This window comes from Rana temporaria, chromosome 2 (assembly GCF_905171775.1).
Source record: "Rana temporaria chromosome 2, aRanTem1.1, whole genome shotgun sequence".
Classification (NCBI taxonomy): Eukaryota; Metazoa; Chordata; class Amphibia; order Anura; family Ranidae; genus Rana; species Rana temporaria.
The window spans coordinates 270,334,843-270,357,882 of NC_053490.1; the positions used below are offsets into that span (position 1 = coordinate 270,334,843).

General features: G+C 46.7%; 1 protein-coding gene across 1 annotated transcript in view; it reads right to left on the reverse strand.

Moving 5' to 3' along the window:
* YPEL2 (yippee like 2) overlaps positions 1-17,512 on the reverse strand; it is a 103,343-nt gene extending 85,831 nt beyond the window's left edge. The window contains exon 1 of the mRNA XM_040336949.1: positions 17,368-17,512. The gene's annotated coding sequence lies outside the window, so the exon portion shown is untranslated. The remainder of the gene's footprint in view (positions 1-17,367) is intronic.
* Between the last annotated feature and the right edge of the window lie 5,528 nt (positions 17,513-23,040).

A 23,040-nucleotide genomic window follows, 5' to 3' on the forward strand; every position in this document is an offset into this window, starting at 1 on the left:
ACAGTTTAAACTCTGGAACTGTACACCTTTGTCACACAAAAATATATGGTTGGATGACAAGGATTGGTATTTAGTAACTGCCCAGATATATTTTAAGCCTCAGGGTGGGGCAGACACAGACAACAATAAAAGTCTGACAAGAGTTGCTGCCTGTGTCCCTTTTAGAAGATCTGCGTATATTGCCCATCAGACAGGTAAAGGAAAATTTCCCCTCAATTCTTATTCTGTCCTACACCCATCAAATAGACAAGGGGTAATATTTCCCCTCTCTTCTTGTTCTGTCCAACACCCAACAAATTCATAGGAAGTGAGGAGGTTTTCCTTCACTTCTTTTCTTTACCACAAATACCCATCAAAATAGAGGAAGTAAGGAGAAACCTTCCAAAATGGGGACACAGACAGCAATAACTAAGACTGAGGTTCTACTATGCCCACAATCCCCCCGCCCCCCCCCCAAAAAAAACACACACACAAACAGTGCGATATACCCAAGGATAAAATAGGACAGGATCGTTTTTATTTTTTTTAAGGCTGGATGGACACTAATGCTGTAAGGCAGGATGATCTCCTAATCAATGTACACACTGACAAGATCAGAACTTGACTTCCATAAAGAAAAATTGACATCCTCAAGGAAATAATGCAAACAACATCAGCTTAGTAACTAGACTTTCTATGCCTTTGGTTTGATAAAAATTTGCATGTGAAAAATAAAAATAAAAACATAAAAACCTGAATCATATATTTGCAGTTTGAAGGGGAGACGCAAAACCCACAAATGTCTAAGGCCCCTTGCACTGAAAAAAAAAAAAAAGTAAATAAATCCAAAACATGCCGAGTTTGCAGCTGTGCAGTGATGTCTATGTGTTCAGAGCCAAAAGAAAAGGTATGTTTCAGTGCATCTTTGTGCCAGCAAGATCCTACATATAAAAACCAGTACTGTATTATGGCTGTGTGCAAGTCTCCATGGCAAGATTTCCTAAAGCAGACTTCACCCATTTCCACAATGGCAGTGTCTCTCTTTAACCGCTGGAATCCAGTGGCGGCTGGTGGTACATTTTCAGTGGTCGGCAAACAATGCACCCACAGCCAACCCCAGTGGCCGCCCCCCCCCCCTCCTGTAGTCACAAAAAAAAAAAAACGGTCCCTTTAAGAATTTTTATTTGGCTTAAAATTTCATTTTTACATTTTAACTGCAGTGATGGAGGCCGTCTATAGAGGGCGCTGCTGCGCCACCCCCTCTCGCAAATAACATACATTCATGCATTATATTGCACGAATGTATGTTATTGTTGGTTGCCAGCTGTTGCTGGTCTATTCAGATAACCGGACATAGGGCGCCGGTTACCTGAATAACGGCAGCTGGTTGGCTGAGCGGAAGTGCCTATCAGAGCCAGCAATGCTGCTCACCACTATACCCTCTAGTAACCCCTTCAATGCCTCTCACCACTATACCCCAGCGGCGACAATGGGCACAGAGGCGACAAAGGGCACAGCACAGTGACAACAATGGGCACAGTGGCAACAATTAAAGGGGTTGTAAAGGAAAACATTTTTTTTTTTATAATGAGCATCCTTTACCTGCAGACATTCCTCTTTTCACTTCCTCATTGTTCGTTTTTGCTCAGAAGTTGCTCTATTTCTTCTCAGTTCTGTTCACTTCCTGCTTGTCTGATTGTTACTCACCACCGTGAAGGGAGGCTTTACTGCGGTGGTCAGTGACGTGCTCGCCCCCTCCTGGGAACTATATCTGTGTGGCAGTAACCCATACTTACCCCATCATGGGCAGCGCTCCTCCTGGTGCTGGCTTCCTGTGCATCTCTACCTCCTCGGCATCATGGCGGCTTCCGCCGTGTCTCCTCATTCCTCGGCGGCCAATAGGATCGCCTCTGCTATCGGCCAATTGGGTGACCTGCACCCCTAATGGATGGGCCGCCACTGCTGTAATCATCATCTGGATGATGACCCATGTCAGACCCCCCCCCCCCCCCATCTATATCCCATTGCAGATATTTCCCTTCACTTCCTGTCCCATGGGCAAAAAGGAAGTGAGAGGAAATCCCTGCAAATTAAAGGGAATACCTTGGGGACCCCCAGGTCCCATTGGAAGATTTTACCTCTATTACTTTTCTGGGGAAAACACAAAATGTGAGATTTTCTTTTAATTTCAATGATAATGGTAAACAGGACAAATAAAAAAAAAAGAGGGTGAAGCTCCTTAACAGAACACAGACAGCAATAAAAACTAACATGTTCTAATGCCTCTGCACACTATCCAAAACTAAAAAACAAAACAATGTTTTGCCTTTAGTTATACTTTAAGATTTTTCTCCACAAACCCCAGACGCTGTAATAAGAGAAATCACTTGATTTCCCCATTAAACAGCGTGGACAAAGAAATCGTCACTGCCAGCTACTATATTCAGTCAGTCAGCTCTTGGGGCTGTCAGAGTACCCAAACAGTGGCTGCATCTGATTTAAAGCAGCTGCTGTTTGGCTTACAATTTTCCACCCAGCTCCTTTGACTTGAACATTAACAGATGTCAGGCAGAAGGATGCTGAAAGGGCCATCAATAGCCTCAATTTGATCCAGTTTATCAGTAACCGATTGAAATGTGCTCCCAAATCAACACAAATGAAATGCACTATGCATATTCTGCAGCACAAATACTATATACACAGATAAGATCATTCTGACATTCAGCCAAACACTTTGCCAAGTGGTTCTATCTTAAATCTTAATACGATAGGGGACAACTGGCCAGACACACTAGACGTTTGTGATGAATTGTACGATGTAATACAGAATTAAGCAGTGTGCACCATTATGAATTATTGCCTGCAGTGAGCAGCACTTACAAAGATGTCACAGATTAAAAGGCACCACAACAGTTTATGACTGTGTTCCAGGTGCAGTTTTATTTTTATAGGCATTCATATCTCTGAATACCTACTGAGTACAGTCTGCCAACGTGCAGATTATTGTGCAGCATGAAATTAGCTTCAAAATTAATATAAACTTTGACAGGTTTCAGATGCCCAGTTGGCCTAAGAGAGGAACTGGGCTGGTTCTACTCCCAGTACTCCTAGGGTAGCAGTGTTTGGGCTCAAAATGCTACAAATTAACTGAAGGAGGTAAACATGTTCATATGGGTTAAAGTTTCCACTGCTCTTTACTCAACAATAGCAGAAAGAATAGAAATGGACTCTAAGGGGCAGATCCACAAAGATCTGCCCCGGCGCAGCGTATCCGAGATACGCTACGCCGCCGTAACTTACTTCTCTTTGGTTTGAATCCAGAAAGAATTTGCGCCGTAAGTTACGGCGGCGTAGTATATCTCTCGCGGCGTAAGGGCGCGGATTTCAAATTGGGCGGATAGGGGGCGTGTTTCATTTAAATAAAGCGTGTCCCCGCGCCGAACAAACTGCGCATGCGCTGTCCCTAAATTTCCCGCCGTGCATTGCGCGAAATGACGTTGCAAGGACGTCATTTTTTTGACTTGGACGTAAATTACGTCCATCCCGCGATTCACGGACAACTTACGCAAACGAAAAAAAAAATTCAAATTAAACGCGGGAACGACGGCCATACTTAACATAGCAGGTTTAACTATACGCCACGAAACAGCAGCTTTAACTATACGCCGGAAAAAGCCGACTAGAGACGACGTAAAAGAATGCGACGGCCGCTCGTACGTTCGTGGATCGTCGGAAATAGCTAATTTGCATACTCAACGCAGATTATGACGGGAACGCCACCCAGCGGACGCCGAAGAATTGCATCTTAGATCCGAAGGCGTACGAAGCCATACGCCTGTCAGATCTAACCCAGATGCTGTCGTATCTTGGTTTGAGGATTCAAAACAAAGATACAACGCGGGAAATTTGAAAGTACGCCGGCGTATCAGTAGATACGCCGGCATACTCGCTTTGTGGATCTGCCCTTAAGGCTCCATTCACACCTGAGTGTTTTGTTGCCTAAAGCGCAACGCTCAAAAACGCTAGAGGGGAAAAAATACATTATTCCCTATAAGGATGGTTCACATCTCCACTCCAAAACACCTGACGCTGAACGCCTGAAGCTCAAACAAGTTCCGGACCCTTTTTTGTCGCGCAAATCGGGCGGTTTGGGCGTTTCTATTTCCCATAGAAAGTAAGGGAAACGCTCGATTTAAGCGACTAGCGCGACAACGAGCGTTTGCTATGGGCGTTTTGTCGCTTTAATCAATAGAACATTTCACCCAGGCAGAAGATAAAAAAAAAATCAACCAACATAGCAACAAGTGATGAAAAGATGATAATATTTTCTATTGGCTAAAATAAAAAACATCGAAGTACAAAAACGTCGGACGACGCTGTATGCAAACGCGCAAATAAGCATGAATTTATTTAAAATAAAAATACCCCTAGAATACTCATGCCACGTGCAATGTAACAAAAGTAAATTGGGAAGTTCCTGCACAGCGCGGCCATCTCCAGTGTGGGCATCTGAAGCCACAGTTTTCTTCTTACTGTATTCCGTCCATGATGGCTACCCAGCATACACCTGTGAATCTAGCGCATGTGCAGTGCGGTGCAATCTTGGTAAGCTTGCCATGCCAAGCTGACCAGGATTTTCCATAGATGCCAATGTTAAATGTTATGGGAGCAGTGCCAAGCCGACCAAGATCTCCCAGGAGCCAATGCAAAATAGCTGAAATCACAGGGCCCCATACAGCCTACTTGACAGGGCCCCCTCCAGCTAAAAGTGACTGAGGGCATAGATTTATTAGGCCTCTCCTGCACAGATAAATTAACAGGAAGCATCATGAGGCTTCCTGCTTATTCACAAACTGAAGCATAGTAAACAGTTTACTATGCTTCGGTGATAAACAGACACAGGAGTAATTGGTACAGATTGCTCCCTTTGGTTATTCAGAAAGGAAAGGTCTAGTAAGTGACATTTACTGGCCCCTTCTCCTGTTTTCCATACTGAAACATCCCCCTGTGCGTCCATAGCAGCTGCCAGCAGAAGAAGAGAGGTGGGAAGCCGGTAGTGCTGTGGGGGAAAGGGGCACAGGAGTCCAGACAGCAGATGGAAGGGGCACATGTACTAGGACCAATCCCCCTGCAGTGCAGCCACAGGCAGAAAGAAATTAAGCTGGCAGCGCTGCAAGGGGAAGCAGAAGAGGATTGGTGTCTGCAATAAGACAGTAGGGCTGGCCCTCCTGCTTAGCAGGTGCCTGGGCCCCCTTTTGTACTGATGGGGCCTGGGCCCAGTATAGGAGGGCTGGCTGTACTGCCTTATTAGCGTCCCTGCCTATGTGTCCATGGAAATATAGGTTAAAATGGGTTGTAAAGGTTTGATTTTTATTTTCTAAATGGGTTCCATTAAGCTAGTGCATTGTTGGTTCACTTACCCTTTCCTTCGATTTCCCTTCTAAATGTTTTTTTTCTTTGTCTGAATTTCTCACTTCCTGTTTGTCCTCAGTAAGCTTGCCACCATCATCCGAGCGGTGGTTAGTCAGCCAGAACAGCTTACTGAACAGCTTACTGAGGAGGAACAGGAAGTGAGAAATTCAGACAAAGAAAACAAAGAAAAAAAACATTTAGAAGGGAAATGGAAGGAAAAGGTAAGTGAACCAACAATGCACTAGCTTAAAGGAACCTATTTAGAAAAAAAAACAAAAAAACTTTACAACCCCTTAGACATGCAGGGGGAAAAAATGCCAGACTCCCCTAGGAGCAGCTGAATAAACGTCCAGTGTGCATGAGGCCTTGTTGTCTGGCCTTACATTGGCCTACCTTATGTAAACACAGGTACATACTTGTGTAACAAAAAGAAACCAACAGGAAGTTCAGTTCTGGCCATGCACTAACTGTCACTAACATCTTGAAACATTGCAAGTTAGTTCCATAGAGACTGACAAACATTGTATATATCTTTACACAACATGTCACTGGATTACTACAGAGGTACCACAATATAAAAGGGTGAAATAAAAATGCTGAACTGATTGAAATCCAGCAATGGATAAAAATAAAACTGGGATTATTTTGGTAAACACGTTAAAGTCTAGACCAACTGTTTAAGTCATGGTGTTCTATCTGAGACTATTTACAGAAGGGCAGTGCGTCGTTTGCCTTTTGGGACTATTGACCTTTCAGCATGAAGAAACACAATGCTAAGCATCACCAATACAATGCAGGCTGACGCTGTCATACCAATTTACTATAGAGATGGAATCAGAACAGAAATGCCTGACAAACTTCACTTAGAGAATGTTCACTTAGAGACATTGGGCTAGATTCACATACCTTTAGGCGGGCGTAGCGTATCTCCTATACGCTACGCCGCCGTAACTTTGAGAGGCGAGTATGGTATTCTCAAAGATTTTAGCGTATTAGGGCCGGCGTAAGCCCGCCTAATTCAAATGTTGAAGCTGTGGGCGTGTTTTATGTACATTAAGTGTGACCCCACGTAAATGACGTTTCGATCGAACGGCGCATGCGCCGTCCGTGGACGTATCCCAGTGCACATGCTCCAAATGACGTCGGCAAATCGTCAATGCTTTCGACGTGAACGTAAATTACAGCCAGCCCCATTCTAGGACGAGTTACGCAAACGACGTAAAATTTGACGCGGTTCCGACGTCTATTGTTAACACTGGCTGCGCCATCTTTTTGGTGGTTTATCTTTAAGCCTAAAAATCCCTTACGTAAACGGCGTATCTTTACTGCGACGGCCGGGCATACGTTCGTGAATAGGCGTATCTAGCTGATTTACATATTCTAGGCGTAAATCAGCGTACACGCCCCTAGCGGCCAGCGTAAATATGCAGTTAAGATACAACGGCGTAGGAGGCTTACGCCGGCCGTATCTTAGCAACATTTAAGCGTATCTCAATTTGAGCATATGCTTAAAGTTACGACGGCGTGGATTCGGACTTACGATCTGGCCCTAAATGTACACAAGCAGGCAGTAAAAACAAGCGTTTTAGCCTTGGTTTTACCACTCCAACTGCCGTGCCAGCGGCCATGTTAGTAGACACTGCTGCCTGTGGCAAAACTTCAACCACATGTTGCATTGGCCAGGCAATATTACCATTAATCGCAACTCATTCAGGGACCAAAGTTGTGCAGGAACCTTTTCTAAAGTCAGAGCCCACTTGTGTAGTAGCAGATGAGACAGCTCATAGAAAAACATTGAATTTGACATGTCATGCGACTTGGGGGGTCTTGCAAGTCGGATCCAATATCGCAGCAGTGTGAACCGAACCTTAGATCTATGAACAACTATGCAGTGCAAGGGCTTGCCTGATTGTATACAGATGGATTGGATAGTTTTAGTAGGTCCTCATATTACATAATTTTGTTAAATCTAGAGTTGATTGTAATGTGTATATTGACCTTAAAGTGATTTTAAGGCTTTGTTTTCTTTTAAATAACAATGTCGTACTTACCTCCACTGTGCAGTTTGTTTTGCACAGAGTGGCCCCGATCCTCGACTTCTGTGGTCCCCCGGCGGCTCCTCCCCACATCTTAAAACCCCCCTAGAAGAAGCGCTCTCCCGGGCACTTTCCTGGCGGGCATGCTCCGAGTCCAGCATGGAGCGCCTATCCAATCAAGAGCTGAGACAACTGGCAGAGGGAAAGAGCGGGTCTCCGGCGGATGAATACAGGACTCAGTTAAAGGGGTTGTAAAGGTAAAAAAACATTTTTTTCCTAAATAGCTTCCTTTACCTTAGTGCAGTCCTCCTTTATTTACCCCATACTTCCATTTTGCTTTTAAATGTCCTTATTTCTTCTGACAAATCCTCACTTCCTGTTCTTCTGTCTTTAAAGCGGAGGTTCACCCTCAAAATGAACTTTTTAGCTAACCTATCTCCAGCCTTAATAAAGGCTTGTAGCGTTGTCATTTTTTTTTAAATGTGTACACTTACCTGTCTTCAGCCTCACTTCCGGGTCTTCTTCCTTGTGGGGAGTGGGCGTGTCGCTCCTTTTCCCCGACGGGGAGCTCTGCGCAATGTCTCCTGGGAGTGAGTGTTGATCCTCCCAGGAGACGCTCTGTGCTCGAGGCATAGATGATTGACGTGCGGGTAAAGCGCGTCACGCCTTTCGAAAATATCCGAGGGGGACTCGGCTCTTTACGACGCTATACGGCGCCTGCCGTGTATAGCTGACTGCGCAGGCGCCGTAAAGTGCGGAGTCCCATCTCGGATATTTTCGGAAGGCGTGACACGCTTTACCCGCACGTCAATCATCTATGCCTCGTCTTAGGAATGCCTACCCCCCTGGAGAGCGAGAACCCGGAAGCCGGGTGAAAAGAACGAAAAAAACCCCGTAAGTACAGCGGAAAAAAATATATAAAAATCCAGCATACTGTTGATGTCAGCAGTATGCTGGAAGTAACGGTATATAGATGTTTTAGGGTGAACCCCCGCTTTAACTCCACACAGTAATGCAAGGCTTTCTCCCTGGTGTGGAGTGTCGTGCTCGCCCCCTCCCTTGGACTACAGGAGAGTCAGGACGGTCTCTACGTTGCAGATAGAGAAAGGAGCTGTGTGTTAGTGGGCATCCTGACTCTCCTCTAGTCCAAGGGAGGGGGCGAGCATGACACGCCAAACCAGGGAGAAAGCCTCACATTACTGTGTGGAGTTACAGACAGAAGAACAGGAAGTGAGGATTTCTCAGAAGAAATAATGACATTTAAACGCAAAATGGAAGGATGAGGTAAGTGAAGGAGGACTGCACTAAGGTAAAGGAAGATATTTAGGGGAAAAAAAAATTGTACCTTTACAACCCATTTAAGTAAAACGGGGGGTGGGCACTGGTCAGTGACAGAAGTTTTTTCACCCGTGATCACTCCACAGAGAGGCAGAACGGGGATCTGTCAGTGTAAACAAACAGATCCCCATTCTGTCAGAGGAGTAGAGCGAGATTGTCTGTTCCTAGTGATTAGGAACAGCGATCTCTCTCTACTCCCCGTCAGTCCACTCCCTACACAGTTAGGAACACCTCCCTAGGGAACAGTTAACCCTTTGATCGCCCCCTAGTGTTAACCCCTTCCTTGCTAGTGTCACATACAGTAATCAGTGCATTTTTATTGCACTGATCATTGAATTAATGTCACTGTTACAAAAAAGTGTCAAAAAGTGTCCAATCTGTCCACTGCAATGTCACAGTCCCACTAACAATTGCAGATCATTGCCATTGCTAGGAGAAAAAAACTATAACTTTTGCGAAAACCAATCAACATACGCCAATTGGGATTTTTTTTTACCAAAAATATGTAGAAGAATACATAAACTGGGAATAAGAAATTCTTTTGTTTTACTTTTTTGGGGGGATATTTATTATAGCAAAGTAAAAGATACTGTTTTTTTTTTTTTTTATTGTGACTCTTTTTTTGTTTATAGCGCAATTACAACCAAAAGAAAGCCCTATTTGTGGGGAAAAAAGTACATCAATTTTGTTTGGGTGCAACGTTGCACGAGCGCCCAATTGTCAGTTAAAGCGACGTAGTACTGTATCACAAAAAATGGTCTGGTCATGAAGTGGGTAAATCCTTCCGAGGCTGAAGTGGTTAAAGTATTTACTAAGGGCAAAAATCTATATATTTTTTTTTAAGTTTTGGATAGAGGGGTGATCGATCAGAACACCTGTCAGTGTCCCCTTAGGGAGATTCTCCCTCTCTATTTGTCATGTTTACTGTTATCATTAAGTCTGCTTTCACACTGGGGCAAGGGTCGGCGGTAAAGCGCTGCCATTTTAAGCAGCGCTTTACCGTCATTTTTGCGAAGGTATTCGGCCATTATTGGGGCGCTTTAACACACCACTCCTTCACCGCTCCAAATATGCTGTTTGCAGGAGTTTTTTTAATGTCCTAACAGCGCATCGCCTCAGTGTGAAAGCCCTCAGGCTTTCACACGGAGACTGCAGGGGGGCGTTTTTCAGGTGCTTTTACAGGCCCTATTTAGCCCAAAAGCACCTGAAAAACGCCACAGTGTGAAAGGGGTCTTATATTTTTGGTTGTCCCCAGTAAATGAATAGAGGGGAGATCCCTAGTTGACTGGTGATCTGGGGGTTCCCAAGGAATTCCCTTAATTTGCAGAGAGAGTTCCTGATTGGCTACAGGACAGGAAGTGAAAGAAAATCTCCCAAATAGGACACAGAGGGGGATAAAAAAAAAAAAATCTGACAATATGGCCCTCCTTAAGGGTCCTTTCACACTAGCGGACCGTTCGTCCGCTCATTACAAGTCCGTTAACGGACTTGTAATGAATTCCTTTGGGATCGCGTCCGTTAGCGGATGGAGCATCCGCTAGCGTCCGCGTCCGTCGGGATCCGCTTTTCCGAACGGAAGAAACCCTATTTTTCTTCCGTTCGGCGGAGCGGATCGGATACAGACGGACAGACGGTCCGTCTGCATCCGATCCCCCATAGGGGACAGCGGAGCAGAGACAGGGCGGTCCCTGCACTGTGTGCGGGGACCGCCCTATCCGCCGACAGCTCAGCGGGGATCCCCGCTGAGCTTTGGCGGACACACGGAGTGGACCCAGAAACGGTCCGCTCCGTGTGAAAGAGCCCTTACTCTATCCAAAATGAAAAAAATAAAAGATCTGCCTATAGTTCTACTTTAAGACCCCTTTCACACTGGGTCGCTTTGCAGGAGCTAGAACGCTAAAAATAGCACCTGCAAAGCGACCTGAAACAGCCGAGGGCTTTTACACTGGAGCGTTGCGCTGGCAGGATGGTTAAAAAAAGTCCAGCTAGCAGCATCTTTAGAACGGAAAAGAAGCGGTGTGTATACCGCTCCTCCACCGCTCCTGCCCATTGAAATCAATGGGGCACCCGGCTATACCGCCGGCAAAGCGCGTCTGCAGAGGCGCTTCGGTGCTTTTTAACCCTTTCTCAGCCGCTAGCGGGGGGGTAAAACCGCCCCCGCTATTGGCCGAATAACGCTGCGAAATTGATGGTAAAGCGCCGCTAAAAATAACGGCGACGCTGCCCCTGCCCCAGTGTGAAAGGGGCCTAAAAGAGAAGTTTGGAAATAATTTTTTAGAGATCCTGACTATATGGTTGCGATCTTTCCTTGGCCTAGACCGGCCCTGTGATGTCAGCTGACAGCACTCCTGTGATCCACAAAAGAAGTTGAGCCAAACAAACTTTGTACTTCTCTTATAAGTATGTTGCTTGTTCCTGCAACGCATGCAAATAATGAATGTTTATTTCAAGCACCATTCAAATTATCAAACCTACTGATTACCAGTTTCTGTAGTAACTTAGCACACAAGCTTAGCACAAAAAAACAAAAAAAAAAAAACACACACACACACACCAACCCTTAGACACGGTTCACCCCGGGGGCGACACGACAGGCGGCTCAGATGCCTGACGTGTCGCATCCCATGCAATGCTATGGAACCATTCTAATAGGAGCGACGCAAGTCGCTCCGACTTAGAAAAAGGTTCCTGTACGACTTTGGGGGCGGCTCGGGGCGATCTGCATTGACTTCTATACAGAAGTCGTTTTGCGAATCGCCTCTGAAGTCATCCTCAGGACGACTTGCAGAGTCGCCCCCGAAGTCGTGCCGCCTATGTGTGAACCGACTCCTAGACAAAGGCATAATGAGCTTAGTATGCATCGCATACTAGCTCATTATGAAATAAATACCTTAGATCAAAGCTGTTCCTGTGGTCCCCGCACACACCGCTGTGACCGGCGACATGTCTCCCAAAGTTATTTCCGTTTTCTGGCGCTGTGATGGCCGGAGCCACGATGATGTCACTCCCGTGCATTCGCACAGGAGCAGCCGGTCACAGCACAGCTACTGAAGAAATGCCATGAGCAAGCCGTTTCTTCAGTGCACATGTGCCGATGACGTTGGCACATGCACCAGTGACATTGGCACATGCGGATACAGTGAATATCTCCAAAATGGTGCAAGTTTAGGAGATATTCACGGTACCTTCAGGTAAGCCTTATTATAGGCTTACCTGTAGGTAAAAGTGGTAGTACAGGGTTTACAACCACTTTAAGAAAAACACAATGCTGGTTGTTTATATGTTTAAGTGGAATGAAGGTGCAGTACTCCAATCAGCAGACACATAAAAAGCTGAACTTTGACACAGCCTTGAGTGCTTGCAAATGTATACTTCCCCGAGTAAAGGAGAAAACATTTGATCTGTTATTATCAATGACCTTCATCAAACATGGCATTCATCATGACATCTATGAAATCATTTGGGTTCTATGCTCTTGTGAGCAGAGTCCACCTAATAGTGGCCAAACAAGCGTCAATAAATGATTGATAAAAAAATCAATCTCTTCCAATAGCAGCAATTGATCTATAGCTGACAACCTGTTTACTTGATATGACACACACACACACACACACACACGGAAGTAGATTTAGAGCAGAAGTAAAATTATTTATTTTTAAAATAAACATATCATACTTACCTCCACTGTGCGGTTCGTTTGGCACAGAGTGGCCCTCGAACACGGACTTCTGAGGGCCCTGGTTGCTCTCGTGGCTCCTCCCTGCATCAGATAACCCCCTAAGAGAAGTGCTCTCCCGGGGGGTTACCTTGTGGGTGCTCTCTCAAATCCAGCATTCCGCATCCATAGCTGCCGGATGTATGACTCGGCCTGTCCCTGGGTCATTGGATTTGATTGACAGCAGCGGGAGCCAATGACTGCATTGCTATCAATCTATCCAAACAAGAGCCAGGACCCCGTGGAGAGGACAGCGCGTCCTCGCCGAGGGAGATTCGGGGCTTAGGTAAGTAAAACGGGGGGGGGGCTGGTGACTGCCAGGTGTTTTTTTCACCTTAATGCATGGGATGTATTAAGGTGAAAAAAACTGAGGGTTTACAACCCCTTTAGGATGGATTCACACCTATGCATTTTTAGTGATTTTTGCATTTTGCAGATTTGCACTACAGTCCATTTAACATTGTTTCCTATGGAACACGTTCTGCAGTGCAAATCTGCAAAATGCAAAAATCACTAAAACTGCATAGGTATGAATCCAGCCTTAAGAGCCATTGGTAATTTACAATTGTAAAATTATTAATCACGTCTCCATTTTTAACCATATAATCTGATTAATCAAAATAAAAGTCGCATTCATGAACAGAGCATGTGCCAACGAATGCAAAACAAAATCGACAACCTTCTTCCCTGGGCCATTCATTTTGTTTAATTGAAGCTGATCGAATTGGGGGCTAAATTGAGTGGAAGGGAAGTTATGGCAATTTGATTGTTTGTGGGTTCAATAGTTTTGTATCGAACACAATTTGACTAGATAAAAAAACAAAAAACAAAAGTGCATATGTATGTATGCATGTTATAAAAAAAAAAAATTGTATTATTATTATACACACACACTTTTATTTTTATTTTTTTTAGATACAGGAGGTGTGTGAACCACCATAACTCCTAGTAACTTTAAGGCTGCATTCACACCTGAGCGTTGGTCGTTTTTTCCGGCGTTTTGTCGCGCTTATTTGCGCATTTGCATACAGCGTCGTCCGACGTTTTTGTATTTTATTTTAGCCAATAGGAAAAATCATCATCATCTTTTCATCACTTGTTGCTATGTTGGTAGATTTTTTTAATCTTCTGCCTGGGTGAAAAGTTCTATTGATTAAAGCAACAAAAGTCTCATCTAGATTGTGATGTCCAAGGGCAGAAGCTTTTACAAAAGTTGATTCACTTGATTTTTACATTTTGGACTCTATTCACATGTTTTGATGCATTAGTTGCATTTGTTTTATGTTTTGGACTTTAATTTATGGTTCACAGTTTTTGTTATTTTTTTAGTTCATCTATAGATGTTATCAGTCTGCTGACTGTCTTTATATTCACTTTTAGATTTTCAGTTTGCGCTCATCACTCCCACTTTATACCTTTTATTTGTTGTTAGCACAATTTAGATTTGAGCAGCATTTTGATTTTTTCACTGGTCACTTATCATTTTCACTGTTGGCTAGCGCTTTAGATACTCACTTTCTTTGTTTCAAAGCAACGAAACGCCCGTAGCAAACGCTCGTTGTCGCGCAAGTCGCTTGAATTGAGCATTTCCATTACTTTCTATGGGAAATGGAAACGCTCAAATACGCCCAAACCGCCCGATACGCGCGACAAAAAAGGGTCCGGGACTTGTTTGAGCTTCACGCGTTCGGCATTGAGATGTGAACAGTCTCCATAGAGAATAATGTAATTTCGACCCTCCGGCGTATCTGAGCGTCGCGCTTCAGGCGTTTAAACGCCTAGGTGTGAATGGAGCCTTATATATCCCTTTATATTGTAAAGTGCAGTTTAGAATATTGGCGATATATACATTTTATAATAATAATAGTAGTAAATATAGTTATATACACACACAATGTATCCATTTCTTGCACTGTATAATGTAGGAAGAAGAACCCCCAAGTAATGGCATTCCTTCTATAAGTGTAGTGGATGTCCCTTCTGGGTGTACACAGTATGAACGTTCTATTTTTGTACACGTGTATCCCAAGGGGGGGGGGGGGGATTACCAGCAGACCTGCCCGGCCAGCCATGTATGTTCTCCTCTGCACCAAGGACATACTACAATACAGGAAGAGCAGAGTCCTGTAAACAAGCCAAGCTGTACTGTGACCAGCAGACAAAACACACAAAGCCTCTTCCGCCTTGAGAGCAGGAGGTGAGGAATACTCCTCCCTTTCATGTGTTGGTAAATAAGGCAGTCACATGGCTAGCTACCATTTAGCAATCTTCACCATAACAGAGGCTTTCTTTCCAAACAAGCCCTGACTCTACATGCCACTAAGCTGGTCACTTGTCAGATATACAGTACAGAGGCTGGGCTTGCCCTTCCCCAACCCAACATTTATGTTCTAATCAGAACTGGAGCACACACACACAATCTGGACCAGCTGTGCATATTAGTAACCAATCACCTTCTAGCTTTAGCATGTTCATTTAGGTTTTACAAATGAAAGATTGAAGCTGACTGGTTGACAGAAACGACTGCTTTACAATCTGCTCCTCTCTTAGTAAATTCCGTCTGTAGAAATATAGCATGTAAAAAGGGGCTCATGACGCGGCTCAGGTCCCAGCGGGCAGTTGCTTGCTACGCTACAGCCATATGGATTGGACATTTGGTCACCTCTTATTAGATGATTCTGTACTGATATACTATTTGTATCCTAACAAAATTTGTTACATTGTTAACATTTTTGAATAAAAATCTATTGAAACTAAAAAGGTTACATGCAGATATTTTTATCCCCCAGTATCAATTGCCTGCAGTCATCCTTATACCCCAGCTCCAATCATCTGCAGTCATCCTCACCCCCCAGCTCCAATCACCTGCTGTCATACTTATCCTACATCTCCAATCACCTGCAGTCATACCCCTCCCCCAGCTCCAATCACTTGCAGTCATACCCCTCCCCCAGCTCCAATCACCTGCCGTCATCCTGACCCCCCCAGCTCCAATTGTCTGATGTCATACTTATCCTACATCTCCAAATCGCCTGCTGTCATACCCCTCCCCCAGCTCCAATCGCCTGCTGTCATCCTCTTCCCCCAGTGCCAATCGCCTGATGCCATCCTCATCCCCCAGTGCCAATCGCCTGATGCCATCCTCAACCCCCAGTGCCAATCGCCTGATGCCATCCTCATCCCCCAGTGCCAATCGCCTGATGCCATCCTCAACCCCCAGTGCCAATCGCCTGCTGTCATCCTCATCCCCCAGTGCCAATCGCCTGCTGTCATCCTCATCCCCAGTGCCAATCGCCTGCTGTCACGCTCACCCCCAGCTCCAATTGTCTGATGTCATACTTATCCTACATCTCCAAAATCGCCTGCTGTCATCCTCATCCCCCAGGGCCAATCGCCTGCTGTCATCCTCATCCCCCAGGGCCAATCGCCTGCTGTCATCCTCACCCCCTAGCGCCAATCGCCTGCTGTCATCCTCATCCCCCAGTGCCAATCGCCTGCTGTCATCCTCACCCCCTAGCGCCAATCGCCTGCTGTCATCCTCATCCCCCAGTGCCAATCGCCTGCTGTCATCCTCACCCCCTAGCGCCAATCGCCTGCTGTCATCCTCATCCCCCAGTGCCAATCGCCTGCTGTCATCCTCATCCCCCAGTGCCAATCGCCTGCTGTCACGCTCACCCCCAGCTCCAATTGTCTGATGTCATACTTATCCTACATCTCCAAATCGCCTGCTGTCATACTCCCCCCCCAATTGGACCAATCGCCTGCTGTCATCCTCACCCCCTAGCGCCAATCGCCTGCTATCATCCTCACCCCCTAGCGCCAATCGCCTGATGTTATCCTCATCCCCCAGTGCCAATCGCCTGCTGTCATCCTCATCCCCCAGTGCCAATCGCCTGCTTTCACCCTCACCCCCAGCTCCAATTGTCTGATGTCATACTTATCCTACATCTCCAAATCGCCTGCTGTCATCCTCATCCCCCAGTGCCAATCGCCTGCTGTCATCCTCACCCCCTAGCGCCAATCGCCTGCTGTCATCCTCATCCCCCAGTGCCAATCGCCTGCTGTCATCCTCATCCCCCAGTGCCAATCGCCTGCTGTCACGCTCACCCCCAGCTCCAATTGTCTGATGTCATACTTATCCTACATCTCCAAATCGCCTGCTGTCATACTCACCCCCCAGTGCCAATCGCCTGCTGTCATCCTCATCCCCCAGGGCCAATTGGACCAATCGCCTGCTGTCATCCTCACCCCCTAGCGCCAATCGCCTGCTGTCATCCTCACCCCCTAGCGCCAATCGCCTGATGTCATCCTCATCCCCCAGTGCCAATCGCCTGCTGTCATCCTCATCCCCCAGTGCCAATCGCCTGCTTTCACGCTCACCCCCAGCTCCAATTGTCTGATGTCATACTTATCCTACATCTCCAAATCGCCTGCCGTCATCCTCACCCCCCAGTGCCAATCGCCTGCTGTCATCCTCATCCCCCAGCTCAGGTGCACAGCAGTGTTGAGGTATGTTCTTGCTGCCCACTTACAGGTCTGCCTCCACAGAGCCCTGATCTGTCATCTGCATCGAGCTAAACAACACGAGCGTGCAGAGCGATGAGGAAGAGAAGATGACAACAGAAAAGAAGCTCCTATAACTGCGCCAGCACTAGCACACCACTGCTCTGTGCGTGTCGCTCCCCAGCAGTGCAGGCAGCCAGGTGAGAGCAGCACCCCGCTGTGCCCACACCACCCTGGCACTGGGCACCAGCTTGCCATGACATTGTACTCCGCAGAGGCCACACACAGGACCTGGTGACAGCGGGTGATCCCCCCTGTCCTGCACTGTATATGACAGGAGCCCACATCGGGGACATGCACCCACACACAGCCAATGTCACTTACTGAGAATGGAGTGTCCCGGCTACAAATGCTCAGGAGTCCCTCTCCAGCCAGATCTGCATTTCAGCTCTATGCAGTTTAATAGCAGAACAACCGAAGCAGCTCTCTAATAAGTGACACCTTGATCCACCTATACGTAGGAGCTAGCGCCTAGCAACACTGCAGACATTGGCTGCGGCTAGACACGGCCCATTTTCTTCCAATAGCGCGACTCCCCGGCATCCCTACACACGTGCGCACTGCTTGTGGCTGGCCGCTAGGTGGCGCTGTGCCTGTGACAAACTGACTGAGCACTTAGTAAAAGCAGCACACTGTACACACATTACACATAGTTAGGCACGTATTTAACCCCAATGACAGTGTTTATTTTGTTTTAGCACTGATTACTGTATTAATGTCAATGGTGATGTCAGTGGAAATTAGTCAGTTAGTGTCACATTGATCGCCGCACTCCCATTATAAATTGCTGATCACTGCCATTAGTAGTATATTAAAAAAGACAATATCTATCTATCTATCTATCTATCTATCTATCTATCTATCTATCTATCTATCTATCTATCTATCTATATATCTACCTATATATATATATATATATATATATATATATATATATATACATATATATATACACCATCTTTTGCAGGGCCGGATTGCCAACAAGGCCAGGCCTCGGGGCGGCACTGTGTGCAGGGGCAGCACCGCGCGGCGGAGCAGACAAGTAATTTTTCAGCGGTGCAGGCCGTGCGGCGGCGGAGAGAGATTACATCTTCTCTCATTGTCCGCACTGCTGTTCCAACTTCCTCCCTTACTTACAGGCTGCGTGACACAGAAGAGAGAGAATTACGTCATCTCCCACCGCCCGCCCTCACTCTCATCTCTCACTGGAGTCTCATGTGCCTCTGTTTCACGGTTAACCTGCAGCTAGTTTCCCCGCGCGGGAGAGGAGAGGCTGACAGCGTTGTACCTGGCTGCAAGTACTCTGCAATGCTGGAGGGGGGGGGCTTGATTTTACATGCAATTAGTGACAAACTGGTGCTTTTTGGGTGGCAGCCAGGTAACTGTGGCAATCCCCATTCTGCTAGCAGGCAGTGTGGCAAGTGACATCCCCATCTGGTGGCAGGCAGTGTGGCAACTGGCAAGTGACATTCCCATCTGGTGGCAGGCAGCGTGGCAAGTGGCATCCCCATCTGGTGGCAGGCAGCGTGGCAAGTGACATCCCCATCTGGTAGCAGACAGCATGGCAAGTGACATCCCCATCTGGTGGCAGGCAGTGTGGCAAGTGACATCCCCATCTGGTGGCAGGCAGTGTGGCAAGTGGCATCCCCATCTGGTGGCAGACAGCATGGCAAGTGACATCCCCATCTGGTGGCAGGCAGTGTGGCAAGTGACATCCCCATCTGGTGCAGTTAGTGTGGCAAGTGGCATCCCCATCTGGTGGCAGGCAGCGTGGCAAGTGACATCCCCATCTGGTAGCAGACAGCATGGCAAGTGACATCCCCATCTGGTGGCAGGCAGCGTGGCAAGTGACATTCCCATCTGGTGGCAGGCAGTGTGGCAAGTGACATTCCCATCTGGTGACAAGCGACAGTGGCAAGTAACACGCTCAGGGCTCACACTCATTCTGCTTTATGGTGAGTTGAACTATTTAATTTTATATTAAAATGTAATGATAGAAATAATGCATTTCAATCATCCTGACACCATAACAACCATGGTGCCGGAATGATTGAAGCACTAACACCAGTCATTGTCTGCGAAAAATCGCTTACCCCCGCGCGTCGCCCCCCCATGTGATGGGGGGGGGGGGGGGGGGGCAGCATTGAAGGACCCGGGCCTTGGGGCGGCAAAGGGAGTAAATCCGGGCCTAATCGTTTGTAGGCACTATAACCTTCATGCAAACCAATCAATAAACAATTATTGTTATTTTTTTTTTTTTTTTTATCAAAAACATGTTTACACCATAGAAACGCAGTCCGGATGCGTTCGAGAAGGCTTTTCTGTCATCTTCTCTTCCTCATCAATGTGCACGTTTTGCAAACTGATTGTAGGGTGTCGTTAACTTAAAGTGGAGGTTCACCCTAAAAAAAATTTCTAACATTACATCCAGCATACTAACGACATGTACAGTGTAGAGCCTGTGTACTTTTCAGTACAGGTGCTATGTCAAATTTAGTGGGGGATGAGAGAGTTACCTTGCTCTTATCCGTGTCATTTACTAAATTGGGTTTCTGCCGGTTCTGGACTGTCCTGTGGGTCATTCTGTGCTCCAGAGATGTAGTTCAATCTCTGGATGGCAGGTGGTGCCAGAGGGGTCCAGGCGGAGCCGCTTTCCTCCAGCAGCCAATTAGAGGAGTGTTTCCCTCGCGGGGCATGCCGGGGGAGGGTATTTCTGTGGCAGACACCTTTTGGTTGGGTTCTTCGTGGGTTCCAGGTGCGGCACCCACCTTTAGGGTATGCGCACATCACGGGCCCCAGGCGATATGGCCTACCAGGCCGGGGCGCACGTGCTACGCGGAGTTCCTGACTCTGGGCCCTCATGGCCCGGAGCAACTGATGCTGCCAAGGGGCCCCAGTGACTTACTGGGTCCCCCAACTTTATTAAGAAGATCCCAAGCAAGTGCTGTTCAGTGGGGAGTCGGTCTGAGGAGAACCCGGAGGCAGGTGATCCAACAGGGCTTAGACAATCCATCGGGGATCTGGGTGACCGGACACTGACAGGTTGTATGTTGCAAACTGTTAGTCGGTGACCCCAAGCTATCAAGTCTACCTGAGGAAGATTCAGGCAAGAATCTTCGGCTGAAGTGGCGACGAAGTTAAAGCTGCTACTAAAAGCAGGACTGCTTCAATCTATCCATAGGCCTGAATCTGCATGTTCTTCTTTCACCAACCTATTTCTATCTACCTCAGTTGGATTGTTGGTCGTGTTGGACCAGTAATAAAGCATTGAAAACGTCACCCTACTATCTGGACATTCCGTCATTGCTTCACACCACCATCATCATCCCTAAACACATCATAGTGGTAACTTAATTATGCCGATCCCAAATCTAACCAGCGGCTCCTGAGGGGGTAGCGCTACATACAATATGCAGGTCTTTTTTTTTCCCGCCGTACATACTGTTATATTGTTATTTTCCCCCCGGCTTCCGGGTTCTGATTCCCGCGGGACTGGGCGTTCCTATCCCTGGGTTAGATGATTGACGTCTGGTGAAAAACTTCCCATGGCGCGTCACCAGTTTTCCGTAAATAGCCGACCTGCGAGTCGGCGCTATACGGCGCCTGCGCCTGCCGTGTAGAGCTGACTGCGCAGGCGCCATATAGAGCCGACTCGCAGGTCGGCTATTTACGGAAAACTGGTGACGCGCCTTGTGCGCCATGGGAAGTTTTTCACCAGACGTCAATCATCTAACCCCTCAATAGGAACGCCCAGTCCCGCGGGAATCCGAACCCGGTATGTACGGCGAAAAAAAAAATACCTGCATACTGTACATGTCGTTAGTATGCTGTATGTAATGTTAGATAATTGTTTTAGGGTGAACCTCCACTTTAACATACACTTCACAAACACTTTGCAAACACTTCAAAGCAGAACAGGTTTGCGATTTAGATGCAAATCTTGTAGCAAATTTGCTGTGAATTTGCGCCGCATCTAGTGTGAACCGAGCCTGAATCAAAATAAAATAATATAAGGTGTCAGGCGTTTGTTATGTATTTCCAATATGACCTGTCATATGACTAGTCAAAGTGTAAGCTCATCAGACAAACGCACATCTGCAGCACCATCTACTGGTCATTGGGGGGAGAGGATCAATGAAAGGGATGCTGGGGGTGCAATTTATCAAATGACAAGGAACCAATCAGAAGAGGGAGCATGTGTCTAACCCACCCCCTTAATGTGGGCGCCACTGATATCAGCATATGGTTAGGTTGCAGAGGAGAGACGACAGCTGGGCAGTAGGCAGCCAATGAGGCCAGTGACTGAGCTGCCAGGATGGGAGCCTGAGGAGCACTGCCAGCTAAACGGGCATTGCCATGACAAGCTGCAAATGACCGCAGGCTGAGAGCAAGATCACATTCACACCTAGTGACTTCACCAAACAGCCTGTAAACTTCCTCTGCCAAGTAACCCCATTGGGGGTTATTAACTAAAGGCAAATCCACTTTGCACTACAAGTGCAAACTACAAGTGCAAAGTGCAATGAAAGTGCACTTTCAAGTGCAGTCACTGTAGATCCGAGGGGGACATGCAAGGAAAATAAAAAAACATAATTTTAGCTTGCACATGATTGGATAATAAAATCAGCAGAGCTTCCCCTCATTTCAGATTTACCCCTCAGATTTACAGCGACTGCACTTTCAAGTGGATTTGCCTTTTGAAAATAACCCCCCATGTCAGACTCTTTACTTACATCTGAGCTCCAGAGATGATATACTTTACGTACTTACATTAGGCCAGCTTGGCGCAATGTAAGTGTGTCGCTAAAGTAGCCAGAGCTACTACTCTAATGGCCGCGGTATTCTGGGTGCTGTGCTAAACGGCTACCCTGCTGCATTGTAAACACAGGGGGTCGCTGGCTTAGCACTTTCACAGTATACCTTGTATCTTTTTTAACCACTTACAGACCGGAAGATTTTCCCCCTTAATGACCACGCCATTTTTTGCGATGCGGCACTGCGTCGCTTTAACTGACAATTGCGCGGTCGTGCAATGCTGTACCCAAACAAAATTGAAGTCCTTTTTTCCCCCACAAATAGAGCCTTATTTTGGTGGTATTTGATCATCTCTGCGGTTTTTATTTTTTGCGCTATAAACAATAAACGAGTGACAATTTAGAAAAATAACAATATTTTTAACTTTTTGCTATAATAAATATCTCCCCCAAAAAAAGGGGATATATTCATGGCATTTTTATTATTATTTTGTACTACTAATGGTGGTGACCTGCGACATTGCGGCGGACAGATCGGACACTTTTGACACTTTATTGGGACCATTGACCTATATACAGCGATGTATAAATTTCACTGGCAGGGAAGGGGTTAACACTAGGGGGTGATCAAGGGGTTAAGTGTGTTCCCTGGGAGTGTTTCTAACTGTAGGGGGGCCGGGCTGACTGGAGGAAGTGAAAGATCGCTGTTCCTAAACCTAGTAAGGATGAGCTGCGGCGTGTTCGCACAGTCCATGTGCAGAGCCCGCCAGGAAGTCAGCACTGTGCTATTCACAGGCAGGGAGACATTGCCCCGATGCGTGGCTGCAGAGATCGGGAAATGTCTTACTGCCTGTGATTAGCGCAGTGCCGTGCCGACTTCCTGGCGGGCTCTGCACTTGGACTGTGCGAACACGCCGGAGCTCATCTTTAAAGGGGTTGTAAAGGTTAATTTTTTTTACCTTAATGCATCCTTTGCGTTAAAGGAGTTGTAAAGGTAAAAGTTTTTTCACCTTAACCTCTTGGAGCCCCGGCATTGTACAATGAAGGCCACAAGGTGGCTCTACAATGCCGGGAGGACGTCTATTGACGTCCTTGGCTCCTCCGGCCTCTGGGGGGCACGCACGCATGCCCGGCGCTTCACTGCGGTGCCGATGCGCATGCCTGGTGGCCGGGATGTCCGCCAGGTACCCGCGATCAGCCGTTACAAGGACATGGATCTGTGTGTGTGTAAACACACAGATCC